Below are 16,308 nucleotides of genomic sequence, written 5' to 3' on the forward strand. Positions count from 1 at the left end.
AACTTTAAAACAAAAACAAAGCTTCATTTACTCTCTACACCGAATACATCTAAACGTCAGATATTGTTTTTCCGCCATTGATGAAACTCTGTTCAGATTTATGACAAGTGAGCAGTTCAGTTCTTGTAGTACAGTTAGCGTATTGGGACTTTTGTCGTCAATAATGTGATTGAAAATGGCTTGATTTTTTAACACTTTTCTGGACCAGGTAAGTTTAGTGATTAGAAGCCGAATATCGTATACAACAAATCTGATGGAATAATGAGCTATCAAAGCAACTTAATCTGGCAATTTGATTCGGAAATATTTTTTGGGTTTTTATAATAATGCTTAAGCTTATCATTTCACTTGTAATTATCTTTCCTCTACTCACTTATCTATATCTGAATATCTATAGTGCTAGGCATCTATAAAAAAAAAACCCCAACTACATCACGTGCCTTTCTTCAGTGATAGAACCATTCAGAGTTCTTGCTTGTCCCCTCATCAATACTACTGGACAACTGGACCTACTTCCAGGCCATACTAGTCGATATTGCCTGGGGCCAGAGCTTGAAAATATAGAAAATGATTTCAAATGGGACTGTATTCATGATTTGAGGAGAATTACTTTACATTTCTCAGTATCTCTTTTTTGAAAATGCTTTTTCTGTTGTTTTTTTTTTTTTTGTTGTTGTTTAAATTTACTTTATCATCACGGCTTTCCTTCTATCTCTGGTTAAAAATAAATACATTCTATTACGAAAACAATTCTAGCCATGTTCAATCATCAGGTCCAGTCTGCGTGGGTTAACAGGGAACGTGTTGTACAAACAGCAGTGGTGCCAAACTAGTTTCACTTAAGTCTTGTAGAAGAAGAGGATTCCATTTGAGGACCAAAATAGAGGCACTTTCAGGAACCAGACACAGGGTGGACAAAAAATTAGTTGTTTTTTGGTGCCTGTATTTTTTAACAGATTATTTGAATATGATTGGGGTCAGTAAATGGGTCGTAACTCCTCCGTACTCCTCTGTTCAAGTGAAGGACACATTTGTCGTTCTTTTATTTGTTTATACCACCAGCGGACAAAGGTTTTGTCTGCATGAGATGCGGGAAAATATGCAGGTCGCAAACTGGTTTTGCATAGTCATACGTAACACTGCACTCAACTTTAATCTTCAGAATCGAAGATATTTCCATTCTTTATTTGTTTTAGGTTAAGTTAACTTTGATGAATTCAGGAAAAAAAAAAGTTTTTCTGCAAAATAATATTTTGATCGAATATAAAAATATTTTTGACATTCGAATTTTCAGTCTGACCAGATTTAAATTTAGATCAAAAGGTATAAAAGGGAAAAGTTCGTCATTAGTTGCAAGTATACAGACACATTTCAGTATTCTCAGCAAGTATACAGACACATTTCAGTATTCTCAGCAAGTATTTATTTATTCAATGTTTTTATATTGAGTCATATTAACAGATTTCTTTGATCCTTTTTATTATAGAAATCAGTTTTTGTGCAATTAAATATTTTTAAAAACTTTAAATTTGAATCGAAGTCTCTGCTCCATTATTTCGCTCTTGCAACATGCAAAGTGTGTGTGTGTGTGTCTGTGTCCGTATATGTGTCTAGACATATTGCTAGAATCAGTACAACGTAAAAACCAGACGACATTAGCGTGATAGTATTAATCTAAAAGCCCCACGATAGGTGCATTTGAGAACTTTCTCTTTTTGGTAAAACATGTAAATGTATCCCGAGATGCTACATTGCTACTACTGAGAGTTCAAAAAAAACCCCCAACGCTTTGCTTGAAAGATACAGCAAAAAAAAAATAAAAGAAACGAGCAATGCCTTGAAAGTGTCCGACGATAATAGAAATACGGCGTGAAGAGATGTGAAGAGAATACATTCGACATTTTCTCATTCGACTGAGAGGAAACAAACATGTACAAAAGAAAATACTGATTTGAATGGATGGATTAGATTCGTATTAATTGCTTGTGGGGGATATTCCCCATCAAACTAGACGGACTGTCGGTCATTGAGTGTTTGGTTCTAAGTCTCCATTCGAGGTGGAGGTAATTCTGAAGACATTCACGTCTGCTATGGGATATGGTCTGACATTTTTCCCCCCAGGCTTAAAGGGGGGGGGGGGGGTCATTACGTAGATCTATCACCATCACTCGGTTAATCTGGTGTCAGTTTTTTTATAATGTAAGTGAAGGAAGGATCGTGCCGTCGTTATCCAATCGTCTGATCGCTGGACGACACAGGGAAATAATCAATTTCTCTCCGACAGGTAAGACAAATGCGTCAGAAGGAAAAGCAGGAAGAAATATGTTTTGAATTTTTTTTAATTAGAAGATTAATTTTTTTAGAATTCATTCATATCAATATTATCAAAATATAGAAAAAGAATATGAGGATTACAATCAGTGAAAACACTTTCTCCACTCTACACGTTTGGTTATGAATTTTTTTTTGGTAGTATTAAGACAGATAAAAAACAACTTCCCTTTGAATATAAAATTATAGAGATGTCAGCATTATCTGACACTAAAACTCATCGGGTTTAGATCTTGACAACATAATTCAAATGTCAAGTTAATGTGCACTCGAAAAATAATATTTTGACGCATATGTACCAAAGTGTTTTTTTTTTTTTGGGGGGGGGGGGGGAATAACAAAAGGTTGAAGAAAAATAAAATGATTATCGAGCTATAAAAATAGAATATACTGTCATGTAATAATACACGTCTCAAGGTCAAGATCAAGGCTGTTTTAATTGTAGAAACAATAAACAGAATGTTTACATTTTGAAAAACAACAGTAAATTTCAAGTACTAAAATAGCCAAGGAAGTTCTAGTTCTTACTGGCATTTCGGAGAAGCTTATTTTAGAGCGGATAGACTATACAAAGGAATACAGCAAGCGGGGTTCATTCAGTAAGTTTGAAGCCTCATGTTAAGTCTAATTCTGTGAATGGAGTATTGAAATTAAATTATATTGTGTGTTTATTGTGTGTGTTCAATGTGTTTACTCAATAAAATTAAGCTACTTCATTTCAAAAGAAGAAATTCTGTTCTTTCTTCACTACTACAAATATTTCCGGCATATTTTCGACATTGGGTCAACGGCTTGAACTTCTAAAATAACCACTGTGCATTTAAGCACGGGATTTCATCATACCAATACAACAGATTTCTAATACATTTAATTTGATACGATTACTTTTGACTTGACTAGAAGCTCACAAGTTCTTCCCAGACTTTACTGTGTCCTACTTTTTACAATGCAGATTTCTTTCAAATAATCAAATATGAACCTGCAACTTAATGTAACACTGGTTGTAATGAAATAACAAATCGAATGCTAGAAATGACATGAAAGTGAAAGCGGAAGTTGTTAGTTGAATCAGTTGCCAGATGGATGTTGATACTAGATGTAGATCTACATTTTTTTTATCAAGTTTCTTTTATCTGTAGGCTATATTTCTTGCCACAATTTGATATGTGAGACTTGCAGCATTAAAATTATCTTCTTATTTTTTGTTTATGGGGGAGGGGGAGGCGGGTGAGTATGCACAGTACACACATTCCGTTGTTTTAAAGGAGTGTACGTTTTTAAAAGAGGCATTTAAACTAATTCTGTTGTTCAGGGGAAGTCATCACCAGGAGGCTAGAGAACTTCCTTTTCAAATATTCATTAGGTCGTTGAGGTGTTAGAGATATCTCTTGCTAAACACTAAACATGTCTTCTATTAATAGGAAAAGAATTGCAACTAACAGAGAGTAGTTTTTAGCATTGGCTTATAATCAGAGACACACTTATTATCAGAGAAACTCTTATTATCAGAGACACTCTTATTAACAGAGACACTCTTATTAACAGAGACACTCTTATTAGCAGAGACACTCTTATTAACAGAGACACTCTTATTTGAATATATTTAGTGAAAAAAAAAACTCATCACGAGAACAAGTAAGCATATACATTAACGCATTTGATATGATTATTGATCTTTGAACGACTATATTTCTATATTATTCTCCTAAACTAAAAAAATTTGATAATGAAGAGTTTTATAATTTAAAAGCATTAAAGGTCAACTGGCCTTAGGCGTGAGCCATATCTGCTTCAGGTATTTAATAACACTGAGACACGTGAATAGTTTCTTCTTGAAATATATATATATATATATATATATACACAAATGCAAATAAAAAACACTTATACCTATAAATAAAGTATTAATAAGTGTGAGAATCACTGTAAAATAAAACATTCACAAAGGTAAGTTAAAGTGACAGTTTACTTACTGACTCCTATTAAGTTTCTACAAGTCTCTACCAGATATTGCTGGCTATTTAAAGATATGTTGGATCAATTTACTTATAGCTTTATTATATAACGAAGGATTTTTCTACGCCAATTAAGTATGCTAACTATTTTCTATACAATTAAGAAATAAACAAAAAAAAGATAATTTTTTCGAAAGAAAGATGTTAGATCACTTCTACAGGAGTTACAAGGGTAAGTCTTAGGCCGAAAGTTCATTCGACAGATTTTCATTTCATTTCTCCTCTTCATAGTTATATTTCACACCTAATAACAACGAAAATATGTGAGCCTCGGCTTGGAGATTAATCGTTAATGGAAGTTATCTAAAACAACAACATACCCCATTGTGATATCAACTGACCTCACAGATACCTTCAAGGCCCTTGGTATTCATAGGAACATTCTCGTTGCCTATCAGAGGGCGGTACTCCTTCAGACCTGCCACATCACCAGAAAACTCCTCGGTGGAAACTGATAAAGGGACTACGATGAATTTTGTTTCGCTTTAACAAAACTCGACCCTGGCTGCGCCAGAGAATGAATACTCGTTCTTTTCTAACATAGTAATTATAATAATCCTATGACAGTTAAAAACAAACTATGAAATAGGAAGACGAAAACTTGAAAGCTTTGAACGAGAATGTTTTCTTTTAAAGATCAATTGGGTATTCAATCTCATTTATTTTTGGCTTTCTCTCTTCCTCTCTCTCTCTCTCTCTCTCTCTCTCTCAGACTATCTTTCTCTCTATTGAATTCTTAACGAAAAAAAAATGAGCAAAAAAGCGTGCTATACAACTAAAAAAAAAGAGAAATGCCACAAAACGGGATCTAAAGTGTATATCATTCATAGTAACCATGCCGAAACCGCATTAATCAGATCACCAATAATAATAAGGCATAATAAGGAATGAAGTATTTCCAGTGACTACGCAGCCCCAGTTGTGACCTACATATTTTGCCACATCCAGGGCAAGCATAACCATTGTCCGCCGGTGGACGATTAAGATTTTCTTTTCGCCGTCTGCGTCTGTCCTCGGCAGCGGATTTTCTTTTGGTCTCAAATCTGTATCTATATTCCGCGGCCTTTGTAAGTGACCTCCAGCTGTCTCGTTCTGAAGCCACATGCTACCAGGTGATCTCTTCTAAGTCAACTAAGGCAAGTAGGCGCCTAAGCTGGTCTTTGAAGCGTTTCCGTGGGGCACCTCTGTTACGTCGACCACCTTTTAGCTCACCAAAAACAATACTGATCTTGGCATACGTTCAGATGACTAACACTTTATAAATAGATAATTTAAAGGAAATAACCCAATTTTTTACTACTCTAACACCTAAAAACAAAAAGGCCACACCCCACAAAAAATAATTTCTGGGAGGGTAAAACATATCAATATGGATTGCACATCGTTTTTTTTTTTTAAACTTAACTAATTATCTACATTCTACAGTCTTTAGTAATGCCCTAATGGGTGTCACAGCTCATGAACAATAACTCTTTCTGGGAGTTCGTGTTGCTCAGTTAACTTTCTTATTCAGAAGTTCTATATATTTTTTTCTTTAATTACTGTTATTGATGAAGACCTGGAAGAGAAACAGAGAGTCAGACAAGGGCACTGGAAGACGTGTATTGAGTGAGACCGAAAAGAAGAAGAAGGAATCAATCAGGATGATTAAATCCTCACGAAATTTACGCCATCTTAATCCGGCAAACTACTCTCTTCGCCTCATACCCACTATTAAAAATGGCGTCCGAAGAAAGGGGGAAAAAGCTTGCTTCTGATTGGCTGGTATTGGGGTAACGTGACAGACACTCAAACAATCGTCGATGCAAATTGATGTTCGATCCATTCAAACTACCACAAATCGTGGACTACATTTACTAACCACCAATATTTTTTTTTACGCTTTCGACTTTTATTTAGAATGAGAGTTTATTAACAGGCTAGTGGTTCCTGGACCCAGACAGCAAATTACAACATACGAATTTCAGAGGGAAGGGGGACAACACATGCTAGCCCAAGGAAGCTTGTCGTCTGGTAAAGTTTGAACTATTTCCACCAACAGACTTTGTAGAATGGCGCCATGTTCATACTAGTAAATTCAACCTATCATGGACATTTGTTAATGTGTGTGTGAGAAAAAGAGCATGAGAGAGCAAGAGAGGGAGAGAGAGAGAGAGAGAGGGAAAGAAAGAGAGAGAGAGAGAAAGTGAAAGGAGATTGAATGAAATTTAAAATGATAAAGCGAAAAAAGAAAGTAACAGAGAGATTAAAGAGAAAGAGACGAGAGAGAGAGAGAGAGCAAAAATAGAGGAGGTATAAACGAAAGAGTAAGAGTGAGATAGCACATAGAGAGTGGGGAGAGTAAAAACAGAAAGAGAGGAAATAGAGGAAATATGAGAGAGAGAGACAGAGAGAAAGAGAAAGAAGCATACTAAATCTAAATATTTTTTCCAAATATTGGTCTACATCTTTCTATAATCTAAATATTTGGACAATATTCTTTTTTTTTAATGTCTAGAATTATTATTTTATCAGCATTCTGTTTACACAAAAATCAGTACATTAACAAACAATCCTTTCTTTAACAATCCTTACATTAACAATCAATCCTTACATTAACAATCAATCCTTACATTAACAATCCATCCTTACATTAACAATCAATCCTTACATTAACAATCAATCCTTACATTAACAATCAATCCTTACATTAACAATCAATCCTTACATTAACAATCCATCCTTACAGGACCAAGTTTCTGGGAATAATTCTTCCATCTGTCTTTTCTTCAATATTTCACAAAGGCTTCAATCTACCTTTTAGATATAAAGACTATTAGCTTGAGGCATGCGCGCTTCGTTATGGCAATGCTGTATATAGAACAATTTAATCCGGACCATATGCCAGTGAGAATCATTGATTGAGCATTCTTTGTCGACCTCATTATTTTAGTGTGTGTTTGTGTGTGTGTGGGTGTTTTTAATCTTGTGTGTGTCGCGTGTTCCCCACACTGAGGTATAAATGAAAATATATTTCAAAATCTTTTAATTGTATCACATCAGATGTATGTTTCACATACCTGTTTGCATTGATAGGAATCCCCCCCTCCCCACCCTTCTTTGCTTTTAAAAGTCTTTTGTTTTATAAAGAAACTGTTCATTGGAGTTCTGTTTATTTAACAATCTTTCCTTTTTCTGAATTGCCAGGGAAACAAAAAGTGCTATTTAAAAATAAAGAAAATTAAATCTTTTTCAATTACTCATGAATGCACACGTGTGTAGAAAGCTTTTTTTTTTATTTCCTCTCAAGTTTGAAAACTTTTGAAATGAAACGATTTGTTCACAAAGATCAAAACATAAGAAATACGTTGATGGTATAATGATTAATTAGAATCTCTATGGTGACGGTGGAAAGAGGTTAGCGATTAGTTGTAAATGATGCAAGATAAACGGCCTTATTGTCAGCGGTCTTAGATATTACAGACGACTGACTGAAAAGACGTGTTATTGTAGTGAGTTGGATTTTTTTCAGAGTATCATTTTATATGATTCCTAAAGTCTTCTATATTGATTTCATTTGATCTCAAGTTGAATCTGTTTATATTGTAGTAGAAGTTCCATTTAGTTTTGCTCACAAAAGAAGTGATTCAAGTTATTTCAAGCTTTACAAGTTAAAATATAAAACGCCTATATCGGTTTAGTTGTCTACCAGCAGTTTGGTGCTACAAGTCAACGGCCGTCAACAGTGCTAGCAGGTATATTCCACATGAGACAAACTCGCAAAGCTGCAGCGAATCCAGAACAACGCTGCACAAATGGACCTCATTCACCAACCGTAAACAAACAACATTTAGCCACGTTATTCTCTATTTCTTCTATACAAATTACGTTATACACTAAGGCTGTCACGTGATACGTTTTTTTCGTTGTTTTATGAATATTATCACGTGGCTAAGTGTTGTTTATTTACGATTGGTGAATGAGGTCCATTGTTCTACGGAAAACAAGACGCGATTCTGCTACAGATCTCTTGCGTACACTCTTTGGCTTCCTGTGTATGCAAGAATCAACTACAAGGTGGCCAAAGTTATATCTTTTAGATGCTTCGTACAACTACAAGGTGGCCAAAGTTATATCTTTTAGATGCTTCGTACAACTACAAGGTGGCCAAAGTTATATCTTTTAGATGCTTCGTACAAGGACTTAGTTATTTGGTTTAGAGATATTTTTTCATTGATTTCATTTAATCTCAAGTTAAATTTGTTTATATTGTAATAAAAGTTCTATTTAGTTTCGTTCACGTAAGAAGTTATTCAAATTATTTCTTCAAGTCTTATAAGTTAAGATATACTACGCTTACAGTGGTTGAGTTGTCTACCAGAAGTTTGGTGCAACAAGTCAACGACCGTCAACAACGCTATCTTCTTTTTATTGCCTCGTTTATGTATTTCTCGGAGTCCCTTTTAACCTCAAATGAAAACGCATCTCCTACAATGGATAACTTCATAGAGATCACTCTAACAATAAAATCTGGAACTATACTTGTTCAGATTCAGTAATGTATTTTAAAGGTGAAATATACCAGCGTCATCCTTTCCGCCCTAACACCAATGAGGCTTAATCTGGACACACTGAAGGAATGTTTTCCTTGATTTAAATTGTGTTCATTTCCGACAACTCCGTTTTGATTCTCTAGCGGAAGTGGATTTCTTCCAAGCAAAAGGGGGAGAAAATTCTTAATAAACTCATTGTGATTGCATATTATTGCGTGGGATGTTTTATTTTTGAAGGAAAATGAAAACTTAAAAAACAATTTTAAAAAGAGACTATTAGATAAAAGTGATCAAGTGCTACAAGGAGGTCTTGCCAGATAGGATAAAAATGGTGTGGTGGACAAGATTAGAAGAAGTCTTGCCAGATAGTGTGAAAATGGTGTGGTAGACAAGATTAGAAGAAGTCTTGCCAGATAGGATGAATGTGATGTGGTAGACCAGGGGTGGGTAAAAATTACGGCCCGCGGGCCACATGCGGCCCGCCGGAGTGTTATATGCGGCCCGCGAACACCCCAGAAATCAGGAGTGCTCACAGATAATTTTTAAAAAAATGCAAATATGTTAAAAATAAATAATTTTAAAAATCTATTGAAACTTCTGATTCTTCAACTTATGATGAAGAAGCTAAAGAAACGTTGTCTATACATGCAATTCTAAAACGTTTGAAGTAAACGAAGATTATTCTTATTAGCAATATTTCGAAACATTCAGCCAAAGACACAAACTCAGGTCGGTAGTTATTCTTTACAATGAAGAACTGTGTTGAATGTGTTCGCTTGAAACAAGATGATAAGTGAAACGACAGAAAAGGCGTGTTTTCACTGAGAAAAACAGTTTTTTTAATAAATTAAAAGAAAAATATCCCAACCATAAACTATACATGGATGACATAGCTGCATTGAATATCAAAAACATTATTCACCCAATTATCTCTGCGATCAGACATATCAGATAGGGGTCTTAACCACAGGCAGTTCCAAGAAGTACTATATTTAGCAACACAGTAGTGTCCGCTGGCTTAGCATGACCAAGTTATTGAGAATTTTTGATCTCAATAAAGAAATTATGTTCATTGAAGGACTTTGTTACTAATATTTCTAATGAAGAAGGGAAGACGTCATGTTTTTTTTATCGACATAACTGCAATTGGTTGTTTACATTTCAAATGTATACGCATTATATTTTTTTTCAAACAAAGCTATCTCATTACTCTAGCAAGCAAGTGAAAACAGGTTTTGATATTTTCCTTTGCTGAAACATGAAACTATTTCTAGTGAAATGGTTAAAAAGTACAAGACTTATTTGGATTCCGAGATTGTGGACTTTGAAGACAACTTTTAAGACATCAGTTTTCTATACCCTCAGCTCACCATTTAGTGCAGTAGTGCAGAAGCTGCTTCAGCTCCAGAGGACATAATTTAGTTAGTCCTTCCGGTGGAGCTTTGCTGGTGCAAGAAGCTGTATTTTCGCACTTTAAAAAAAAAAAACTTAGCTGCTAAACTTTCACATTATTTGGGTTCAAATACATCTGTGAATAAGTAGTCTATGTATTTTATTGAAAATAAACAAGTGTAAGAACAGGTCGATGCTGACTGACTGTAATTTGACAGCTGTCACAAGGATAAGAACTAGTAAGCTATTGCCTCAGTTCTGGAACATTACGAACGAGTGTATACAGCTAAATACTCCACACTAAGTACAACTGTACATTTGCTGGGAAATGTTGTGAGATAAAATTGTAATGACAAAGAATTAAAAAAAAAATTGTAAAATTGTTATTCCTCGAGTGGAGTCTAAAAAACGAAATGTAAATGTATAATATAGTATAAATGTGAATCAAAAGACATCAAAAACAGTTAGCTAGCGTATTTTCCTAAGTTGTAAGACATACATACATACATATATGTATATATATATATGCGGCCCCCCATCCGCCAAATTTTTTTTATGCGATAGATAGAAAAAGGTTGCCCACCCCTGTGGTAGACAATATGAAGACGAAGAAGCCTTTGTGCAAAACAAGACAATGAAGAAGAAATCTTGCTTAATTAACAAGAGGTTGGTGAAGTAGTGATAAGCAAGACAATAGTTGGTTGATCGAAGAAATATGTGCCTATCTGTTTACTTCTTTTCTATTAATTTTTTTTCATTAAACAGGATGAGTGCAGTGATTGGACACCACGATAACCTGCCAAATACTATTTACAAAAAACGCAAACTAAAACTCGGTGCTCGCAAAGACCCTCCTTCAGGGAACAGTACCATGAAAAAAAAAACAAGGAGGCAGACAGAGAAACCGATGGGAAGACAACATAAAAGAATGAACGGGCCTGCCATCGAAAGAGATTCTATCCAAGGCCAAAGACAGATAGGAGTGGAGAAAGACGGTCAACAGCTCTAGTGTGGTGCCCCAACGGTCCAACAAACTAAAGGATAGGTGAAAGTATAGGAGAAACAAAATAATTATACAAACATTAAGGTATGGGAAAAAAATAACCATGTTATCAATTTGGAATAAGAAACATGGGATTTATGTATTTTTATTAAAGCTACTATGAAACACATTCTAAACTTATAAGAGAATCCAACAAACGAGGAAAATGTAATGCGGCTACATGCATACATATGTAAACATAACAAAAATGTAACAAAACCGCAACAGACTGTAACAGCGTGCTGTTGCTGAGGGCAAGCCACTGACATTACCGACCAGGAAACCTTACTTATGCCAGTGAAGTCGCAAAACTTACTGACAGATAGAAGATGCTATCTTTCAGAAACGAAATGCAGGCGTTAAGATAGAAAGGCAAAACGTGAAGGGCTCATTGGAGGTGAATGTGGAACCCACGCTCTGTCAATAGGAATTAAGATTTCTTTTTTGAGCACAACTGGCTTGTATCTGCCTGCTATAGATCAGTTTGTTTTCATTTAAATGGAGTCTTCTGGGGAAAAAAGCTTGTTCACTGTTCTATTATTTTACATTATAGTACCTTCATAAAGCCAAATTATATTTCGTTCCTGTTACATATTTTCTCTGGGCGAGTAAATTTCTAGTTTTTTTTAAAAATAAGTTAAACGTTTAAATTAAATATTAATATCTATTTCATCATAAATAAGTCATAAAATCCTAAGTAAAAAAATACAATTTTTAGCTACATCATTTCGACAAATAACAAACTATTTGTATAAATGCTACTACACAAATACAAGAAAAATATAAACATACTTTCTTTTAAAAAAGACAATACTTCTTTAGTGCAACTTACAGAGAGCGATTATTTCACTCTAAATAAGTAAAGAATTTTAGATACAAAAATACGGAACATTTATTACCAGACCCCCATCCCCCTCTCACGAGAAAAAAAAACAACCTGGTTTAGAAAATGCATAAATCTACTTTATTTTATACTGTATTTTAGATCTGGACTTTTACACTTTTGTATCTATGGACATATTTCAATATTCGACTAATTAAAAAAAATTATTTGTTTTAGATAAAGTAAACGTTAGCATATTTAATTCAGAAGGTAAAAGTTACACTCATTTTTAGCATGTTATAAAATGTTAAATCCGATATAATATTTCTAATAACATAAGTCCAAGTGAAAATATTTCCATGTCCATGTCTATTTAAAAAGCCACCAAAACAACTCCATTAATGACGGCCTTGATGGGTTCAGTTTCCTGTTTCTGTTTCCCCTCGTTCCGAGAGATAATGAGCAAGAGAAGCCAAAGATAGATTACTGACATAAGAGATATATTGTAACACACACAGTGTGTTTGAATAGTAAGCTGGGTCTTTAACACCTGATTTGTGTCCCCTTTGTTTCATTTGAATTCTTTGTTTTTCTGAAACTTGTCTTGCTTTACTATTCATTCATCTGTGAGTTCTTATAGCAATAAGAGTTAAGCAGAGTGTTTTGGAATGTGTGTGTAAGTTTCTGATGCAACCAATTAGTCAAACTTTCTCAGATATTTTGTTTGTGTTGGAATTCAATGAAGAGTTTCTGATGCAACCATTAGTCAAACTTTCTCAGATGTTTGTGTTGGAATTCAATGAAGAGTTTCTGATGTCGCAGTTGATGTTATAAATAGGTAAAAAAAAAGTTCCCCTTTCAGACCCTGCGATCTATAATATAGGGCAGATGATGTATAGGTCATCTGTTTCATAGGGTTTCATGTGGCTAGCACAACGACCAACCGCCTTTATTTTCCCCGACTAATGTCAGGCACCCATTATAGCTGGGTGGACTCAGAGTCGCCCAAGGTTTCTATTCTTCATCAGGATTCAAACCCGGGACCCACGGTTCACAAGCCAAGCGGCTTACCACTCAGCCGCAGCGCCTCCGAGGTTATAAATAGGTAAGTGTAAACTGAAGTTGGAGACTGGAGTATGTATGGAGTATGTGGTGGCTAAGGATCAACAAATACTTTAGATAAATATGCATATTAAAATTTTTTTTTTTCAAGAATATTTCGACCAATCTTGAAACTTCTATGTTACAATATAATAATATAAGAACGTTTAATTTACACCGTAGGCCCACAATTTATCACATTCTCTAATCACCGAGAAGGTCAAAAATAAAAATGTAAATGACAAGCCTCAAGCAATGTGCAAGATTTTAGAGTGAGTCATTGTGTTTTAACCCACGGAGTGTCCTTGTTTCTCATGATCTTGCCCACGCAAAATGAAGTTATTATCTTTGGCTCCATACATCAGAGAACGTCTGGTCAAGTTTTATTATAAATACAAGTAAATCTTTCTTTACATCTTTATGGGAAAAAAATGTTTCTTACACTCATAAAAAATGTAAATTTAAATTTTACATTTAAAAAAAAAAAGAGAGAGGAGATACAAGGGAGAGAACTTTGTTCTTTTATTTTCCGGATGAAAGCAGAAGTTTTGTCCAGAAGAAAGTTTCACTTGTAAATCTTGACCTTGCAGTAGCCTGGGGGCAGTTGTAAACAGGAGCATTCTCTTTTCCGCTTTAATTAACTGGACAGTTCGTGTCACTTCGACCTGTTAACAGGTCACGCCAAAGACAGGAAATAAAGGAAGTGAGCTAGTGGACGTAAACTCCATCACAACACAGTTTAGGAAGTGAGCTCAAGGATGGGGACAATTTTAGATGACCTTGTCTTCAAAGACTCTGGACAGTCTGACCATCAGCAAAGACCTTGTCTTCAAAGACTCTGGTCAGTCTGACCCTCAGCATCTTTTTGTGTAATAATTCCATCCGATAAAATCAATTTCGTTGTATAAGCTTTAAATTCTATCGCAAGGGTCGAGCTTTGTTAAAGGTAAACTAAATTCATTGTATTCCCCTCAACAGTGCCCACTAAGAAACTTGCTGGTGATGTGGCAGGTCTGAAAGGCAACGAGAATCTTCTTATGGGTGTTTAGGCTCCTGTAAGTGTCAATATCCCCTCAGTCGATATAACAACAGGGTATATTGTTATTCTAGTCAACTTGCATAACCGTTTAATCTCCAAGCTTAGGTTACCATATTATCTATGTTCTTCCATTTCTGCTTTCCTTTTATTCTGGGCTAGTGTTACGGCGATGTCAATGATTGTAACTTTTTTTTTTTCGTTTTTGTCAATAAACAGCAAATCAAACCCACCGTTTATTATTATTATTATGTTAGAAATGAACGAGTAGTCATTCTCTGGCGCTGCCAGGGTCGAGTTTCGCTAAAGAGAAACAAAATTCATCGTAGTCCCTTTAACAGTTTCCACTGAGGAATTTTCTGGGGATGTGGCAGGTCTGCAGCAGTACCGCCCTCTGACAGGCAACGAAGATGTTCCTAGGAATATTAAGGACCTTGATGGTGTCTGTGAGGTCAGTTGTTATTATCCCCTCCGTTGATATAACAATGGGGTATATTGTTATTTTGGACAATTTCCATAGACGCTTAATCTCCAAGCCCAGGTTCCCATATTTTCTTTGTTTTTCTATCTCAGTTTTTCTTAAATTATGAGACAGTGGTACGGCGATATCGATAATGGTAGCGGTTTTTTCTTTTTTATCGATGAACGGCAGATCCAGGCGATTGAAATCTACCGTTTTGTCGGTCAGAATAGGTCTATCCCAGTACAGCAGATGTTCAGTATTATTATTATTATTATCATCATTATGCTTCTAAAAGACATTGTTCACAAATTAACACTATGTTTAACCCTTAAAACTACTGATCTAATAATTATTTTCAATGGATATGAAACTACCAGTCTTTAAAGTAATGTTCTGAATAACCCCCCTCTCCCACCAGCTTACCCAGCAGCACTCTCCCTAAATTAAAATAAATACAGTTACGCTATTAATAACAGAAATGAAAATCTATGGAGTCGATTCAATGTGGACATATTTACACTACGTAGTGACCATTCCACCAGGGACTCATTCGATTAGGTTTAGAAATGACTCCTCGTGTAGTTGTTTCAACGCTTTGACCTAACTCTGACCTGATTTAATATTCACCAGAAAATGTGTTGAACTTAAATGTCACAAGTTAAAATTGTCGAATGACAATTTCTGTCTCAAAAATGTTTCTAGAAAAGCGGTAAATAGATTTAGCATTCAGGTGTCAGATATTTAAACAAATGACTGTAAAATAAGCTAGCTTGTGAACCTATACGAGCTTGTAAAGTTATATGAGCTTGTAAAGTTATATGAGCTTGTAAAGTTATATTAGTTTGTAAAGTTATATGAACTTGTAAAGTTATATGAACTTGTAAAGTTATAAAAGCTTGTAAAATTATATGAGCTTGTAAAGTTATTTGAGTTTGTAAAGTTATATGAACTTGTAAAGTTATATGAACTTGTAAAGTTATATGAACTTGTAAAGTCACGTGAGCTTGTAAAGTTATATGAACTTGTAAAGTTATATGAGCTTGTTAAGTTATATGAACTTGTAAAGTTATATGAACTTTTAAAGTTATGTGAGCTTGAAAATTATATGCCTATGAGCTTGTGAATTTATGTGAGCTTGTGAAGACCTAGAAATGAATGAAATTATGTTTTTACTTTTGTGTTGCTGTTTTTTTGAGAATGTTTCCAGTAAATTGTAGGTTTCCTCGTTGTCCTTGCAAAAAGATGATACAAGATAACAGACATAAATGTAAGTATTTTTGCAAGTAGAATTAGTTTTCGAAATTTAAAGATATGGTACAAGTCAATATTTTTTAAACTAACTTAATTACTGGTTTTGAAAATAAAATTAAAAAAAAAAAGCTTTAAACACATTAATCATAGAGAATTCCATTGCATAACAAGATTTACCATCAATCACGCTATTAAACACATCAATAAATTCAGTAAAATAAACAATAGCATCAAAATAAACACCAACAACATAAACATCCAAAAACAGTCATTTACAACAGCACCATCAAGAACAAAATAAGTAATAACATCACGCACCTTA

At 34.6% G+C, this 16,308-nt stretch overlaps 1 protein-coding gene across 2 annotated transcripts in view; it reads right to left on the bottom strand.

The window, feature by feature from the left end:
- LOC106078654 (uncharacterized) overlaps positions 1-16,308 on the bottom strand; it is a 68,626-nt gene that overhangs the window by 14,341 nt on the left and 37,977 nt on the right. The window lies entirely within an intron of this gene.

The sequence above is a fragment of the Biomphalaria glabrata genome, chromosome 1, assembly GCF_947242115.1.
Source record: "Biomphalaria glabrata chromosome 1, xgBioGlab47.1, whole genome shotgun sequence".
NCBI lineage: Eukaryota > Metazoa > Mollusca > Gastropoda > Planorbidae > Biomphalaria > Biomphalaria glabrata.